This window comes from Mus pahari, chromosome 11 (genome assembly GCF_900095145.1).
Source record: "Mus pahari chromosome 11, PAHARI_EIJ_v1.1, whole genome shotgun sequence".
Classification (NCBI taxonomy): domain Eukaryota; kingdom Metazoa; phylum Chordata; class Mammalia; order Rodentia; family Muridae; genus Mus; species Mus pahari.
Genome location: NC_034600.1, coordinates 9,421,728 through 9,427,775, shown reverse-complemented (window position 1 = coordinate 9,427,775; position 6,048 = coordinate 9,421,728). Strand labels below are relative to the sequence as shown.

At 43.4% G+C, this 6,048-nt stretch overlaps 1 pseudogene; it reads right to left on the bottom strand.

Moving 5' to 3' along the window:
• Nucleotides 1-580: 580 nt before the first annotated feature.
• LOC110329254 lies at nt 581-1,797 on the bottom strand (annotated as a pseudogene).
• Nucleotides 1,798-6,048: the final 4,251 nt, after the last annotated feature.

Here is a 6,048-nt window from a genome sequence, read left to right as displayed (position 1 = left end):
AAATACCAGTCAGAGGGCAGACAAGGGGTGGGGACATCTGCCTAGGGATCCTTGTATCAAGGGAGCAGGAAAAGAGGCGAGCCACCAGAGAGGCCAGGTGTGGCAGGAGGGCTCATTTCACAAGCCAGCAGGCCTCTAGCTCGCCACTCCTGGTGGGGATTTGAAGGTGAACTTGAAGGCTCCTTCCCAGTCCTAGCTAGCTTTGCAGTGGGTGGGGCAGGTGTGGCAAGAGTTCCAGAGACAGACACCTTATTTCAAAGGAACCAGAACCAGAGCCCAAACCCAAACCAGCTGAGCAGGGAGTGAAGAGGGCAACGAAGTGACTGCATGGAAGTGCCATCCTGTCCTTCAGACCACAGAGAAGCTGCGGGGTGGCATGTGACCTGCTAAGCAAGCCCTGTGACAGAGCAGTAACCCTGGTGCTTCCACGGTCAAGCTCGAGTCTCTGCTTCCTTCCAGTGCCAGCTCTGTTACCTCTTGATGGGACCAAGCCAGGTCAGTGGTATGTAGCCCTTGTAGCGGAAGGTGGGGGTTGGGGCCTATCTGTACACGAGATGGGAGAACTGGGTGGNTTTGTAATTCAGCTGATTGTTGGGCATGAACTTGTGCAGCTCACTCTTTCTGCAGCACGGGTCNTAGTGGTAGGCGCCAAGGCAGGTGTCACAGGAAACTTTTGAACCCTGGGTGCACGTGTTGGTGGCACCTGCACGGTTACAGAAGCCACAGTGGGAGGTGGCTGTGGTAGAGGGCTTGGGTGCCAGCCAGTCAAGGCCCTGAGTCTGACCCACATACTTCTCCCGCAGAGGTACCCCGTGGGCCAAGCTGTCGTGTCTAGAAGCCTTGCTAGGGTACTACGAAGAAGGCCAAGTCCATTGATGGAGGAGATGGAGGGAAGGTCATCAGGGCTACCATGGGGGGAGCTGGACATGGCCAGCAATGAGGGGGATGGGCGGATGATCTCATCCTTCAAGTCTTCCCCTACATCCATGGCCAAGGGCTCCTTGCACAGACTCAGTGAGGCCTTTGAGGGGGGCTTCCTGCTCTCCCAGTTGCTGTCGTATGCATCCACCGACCTGGAGGGTTTGGTCACTCAGGGCTTGTAGTAGTCCTTGGCTGCTCGCTCACTGGCTGACTTCTGGAGTGCCACACGAGCCATGGAAGTGGTCAGGTGCTCCCGACTCTCAGCCCGCGTGCATCCTCCATGCTGCTCTTGCGCTCAGCCACCACGTCCAGCTCTGAGTGGCCCTTGTCCCTCACCTGAGAGTGGATCCCCAGCATCTGCTCACACTCGACCCTGGCCAGGAAGAGCTCAAAAGAGACCATCTTCACCTGGAGGGATTCCACAAGCTCTTTGAGTTTGTACACAGTCCCCACCTCAGGCTCGTAGCCCATGAACCTTAGAATGGCACAGATGTCCTTCTTCAGCAACGTGGACTTGACATAGTAAACAAAACAGCCCGTGTAGGTCTTGATGCTGAGGAACTCCTTCTTCCAGGGGAACAGGAAGAGGTTGATGGCCACTGTCTCCAGCATGCTGAAGGCACAGTGCAGAGCGCTCAGGCTGGAGCTGCTCAGCGAGCGGAGGGAGCTCTCCACCACCTCATAAAACTGGATCAGCCAAAATCGATATAAAGGGTCCACCTTGTGCAGGCTGAGCAGGGTGGCAGCTGCCACATGCAGGTACTCATCGCTGCCAGGCTGCTGGTTGCTGGGGGTGGTGTCCACTTTGCCCTCATGGAACTGCACATACTTCCGGAATAAGTCATCCTTGTACTTCTTATCCATTGAACTGGGCTTCCCCAAATCAAACCCAGGGGCTACCTCATCTCCCCCATGACTCTGGGACTGGAGGCTGGCACATCACATGAAGAACTGGCCTGGTGCCCATGGACCAGCGCATGCTCCGCCGCTGCCTGCCAGGAAAGCGAGCACCTCCAGTGCTCCCGCTGGCTCCAGGAACCGAGAACAGTACCGGGGGCAGACGCAGCACTTGGGGGTGGGTTTTAAGGTCTCCTGTGTTCAAGCTCTGCCCAGTATGGAATCTGGTCTCCTTCTGCTGCCTTCAGATCAAGATGTAGAACTCTAGGCTTCTCCAGCAACATGCCAGCCTGCATGCTGCCATGCTTCCCACAACTATAATAATGAACTAAACATCTGAAACCATAAGCCAGTCCCAATTAAATCCCAATTAAATTTTTATAGGCATTGCCTTGGTCATGGTGTCTCTTTACAGAAATAGAAACCTAAACTAAGACAAATTCTAAAAAAAAAAAAAATTTACTTTTTGTCTTATCTCCGTCCTGACCCATTTTTTTATTCAGTGGTGAGTTGTTCACTTTCTGTGAGCTAGTAAGTTTTCTGTTGTATTTGATGTTGTTATCCAGCTTTAATCCAGGGTGTTCAGATAGGATGCAAGATCTTATTCTAGTTTTCTTAGGTCCTTTGAGACCTGCTTTGTATCCAGTTTTACGGTCAATTTTGAAGATAGTTCCATGAGCTGCAGAGAAGATATATTCTTTTGTGTTTGGGTGAAAAGTTCTGTAATATCTGCTAGGTCTGTTTCAGTTATTTACATAACATGGCCCAAGAATTAGTGGAGTTTTGGGAGAATTTTGAATGCCTGTGGAAGTCCTCTGGGAGTGTGGGGTGGAGTTGTTCTTGGAATGTGTTTTCCTGTTCCTCCAAGCTGTAGTGGATAGGAACAGGGTTATTATGGATTACTGATTGTTGCTTGCTGGTGTTCTTCGATTAAATGTTTAATCTATCTTTTTTACGGCTCCATGCAAAACTGTTTTTGTCACATGTAGCTTTCCTTGTGGATATATACATCTTGAGTTCATGAAAGCCTTATTCTAGTGTCATTTCTGTTAATACTGTAGATTGTCTGATGCTCTGAACAAAGTGGGATATAACAGGGCCTTAGATCTTAGTAGTCCCTCTAGAACTTAGCACAAGTGACTCCATGATAGAAGTACAATTCAGGATGTAAAACGCAACATATAGACAACACAAATCCATCAAAGTCCATATAGATCTGGGAAAGTCTCAAAATGTACTAACCCTTGCTTTTTAGCCTTTCTGGTCCTGCTTCTGGCTAACTGTTCTTGTTCACTGATATATGTCAACCCAAGACATCATTTAAAGGCTCACACTGAGAAAGGCTCAGGGCTACCGTGGGATTCTGCACACCCAGTGTAGTTGTCAGCTGGCTAAGAAAGACTTTCTCTTGGCTTAAACCCATATCTGAGCAGTCTTCTCTGGTAAATACCCCACAACAGATATTGCATGAGTCTACCTCATTTATCAGCTCCACTTACCCAGCTCCCGTTGCCTCTAGAGTGGTGACAATTTATGATGTTATTTACCTCCAGCATTGCTTTGTTTAGTTTTTGTCTGTGACCTGTCTGTTGGTGAAAGTAGGGTATGAAAGTCACCTACTATCAATGGGTGAGGGTCAATAGGTGATTTTTAGCTGTAGTGCTGTTTCTTTTATGAACTCAGGTACCCTCATATTTGTTGCATAGATGTTTTGAATTGCAGTATCATTGTGGATTTTTCCTTTAATGAGTATATAATGTCCTCTCATATGTCTTTTGATTTGGTTTGAAGTCTATTTTGCCATATATTAAAATAGCTATACTGGTTTGCTTCTTGGGTGCATTTTTCTCTGCCCCCTTTTCCCAGGCGATCATTCAGATCCCCTTTCCTGAACACTCCATTTAGTTGTCTCAATTGCCAACCACGACAGGCACTCTCTGAAATTCACTACAGTCAGGGAATCAGGTAGGTGATCTTTACGTTCCCCACTATCCTCCCAGTTATAACTGCTGCAGCTTTGTAGTACACCACCTCCTGTGGCATCTGCTGCTTTGTTCTCATACACAGGGTCCCTGCTGTCTGAGAGGGGGCCTTGCTCACCACACATAGTGTGAGACCACACTGTAGTGTTTGCAGTGGTTACAGAGGGGGCCTTGCTCACCACACATAGCGTGAGACCACACTGTAGTGTTTGCAGTGGTTACAGAGGGGGCCTTGCTCACCACACGTAGCGTGAGACCACACTGTAGTGGTTGCAGTGGTTACAGAGGGGGCCTTGCTCACCACACATAGCGTGAGACCACACTGTAGTGGTTGCTTTGGTTACAGAGGGGGCCTTGCTCACATATAATATCTGAAATAGACACTATAACTAAATATCTAATTTATATAATTTCTATAGAGAAACTGATAATCCAATAATGAAATATAAAACTCTCTCTAATTACATAGAATGTAGTTATATAGAAGACAGCAGATGTTCTTTTTGTAGTAATTATATGAAGAGTTAAAAACTGTTAGGCTTCAATTCTATTGTCAATTCATACAAATGCAAAACTAAATGTGAGAAACAACTGCTTTGTAACACTATCATATTCTTAAAATCATCGAAAGTCAAAATTATCTGAAAATTTGTAGATGTGTGACTTGTTTCTGGGTCTTCAATTCTACTCCAGTTATCAACCCGTCTGTCTCAATACCATGCAGTTTTTATTACTATTGCTCTGTAGTTGAGCTGGATGTCAGGGATGGTGATTCTTCCAGAGGTTCTTCTGTTGTTAAGAATTGTTTTTGATAAAAAAAAAAGAAAATATCTAAAAAAAAAGGACATATTCTTTAACTAACTAATATTTAATATTTTGTTGATCCTAACCCTTTATAAGATGAAGCCTGAAGGAAGCTACTGTGATTCTTATTCCCTTGGAAAACTAAACTAAACTAAAAATGTATCTAATGGTTCTGAAATTAAACAACACAACTAGAAAAAAAAAAGAGTCAAGTGTACAAGATTTTTGTGCCATACAATAGTTGACTTCATATCTATCAGAATGGTTATTTTTTTTGTGGAAAACATCTCATCATTTAAAAAATAAATATGAAACATTAAAAAAAGAATTGTTTCTGCTGTCCTGGGTTTTTTTTTCATATGAACTTGAGAATTGATCTTTCAATGACTGTAAAAAAATGTGTTGATTTAGATGGGAATTGCATTGAATCTGTAGATTGTTTTTGGTAAGATGGCCATTATACCATGTTAATCCTGCTGATCAATGAGCATGGGAGATCCTTCCATCTTTTGAGGTATTCTTCAATTTCTTTCTTCAGGGATGTGAAGTTCTTACTATACAGATCTTTCACTTGCTTGGTTAGAGTCACACCAAGATATTTTATATTACTTGTGACTATTATGAAGGGTGTTGTTTCCCTACTTTCTTTCTCAGCCCGTTTATCCTTTGAGTAGCAGAAGGCAACTGATTTGTTTGAGTTAATTTTATATCCAGCCTCTTTGCTGATGTTGTTTATCAAGTTTAGGAGTTCTCTCGTGGAATTTTAGGGGTCGTTCATGAATACTATCATATCATTCTTTCCAATTTGTATCCCTTTGACCTATTGAATAAACAGGGAGGGAGTGAGCAGTCTGGTCCCGATTTTAGTGGGATTGCTTCAAGTTCCTCTTCATTTAATTTAATTTTATGAGTATTTTTGGGTCATCATTTATAAGTGAAATTGGTCTTAAGTTTTCTTTCTTTGTTGACTTTTTGTGTGTTGTTTTAGGTATCAGAGTAACTGTGGCCTCATAGAATGAATTAGTAGTGTTCCTTCTGTTTCTATTTTATGAATTACTTTGAGGATTTTGGCATTAGCTCCTCTTTGAAAGTCTGTACTAAAACCATGGGCTTTGTTTTTTTGTGGGGGGGGGTGTTGGGGTTCAGAGTTTTTAAATGTCTGTTATTTCCTTAGAGCTTATGGGACTGTTTAGATTTTTTTTAATGTGTATGTGTATCTGTGTGTTTAATAACTCCCAAGCCCCTTATTTGCCTTTTACATACTCAAAATTGTATTATTTCATTTTTGCTTTTCTTAGCTATTGCCCATGTAAATATTTTAGAAATTTATGTACTGATGTTTTACAAGCCTATTTGAAGTCCAGGGAATTAATCATAGTTATATTATAACATCTTTTTAAAAAATTTTTTATTTATTATTATTTTCTTTTTTTTTCTTTTTTTT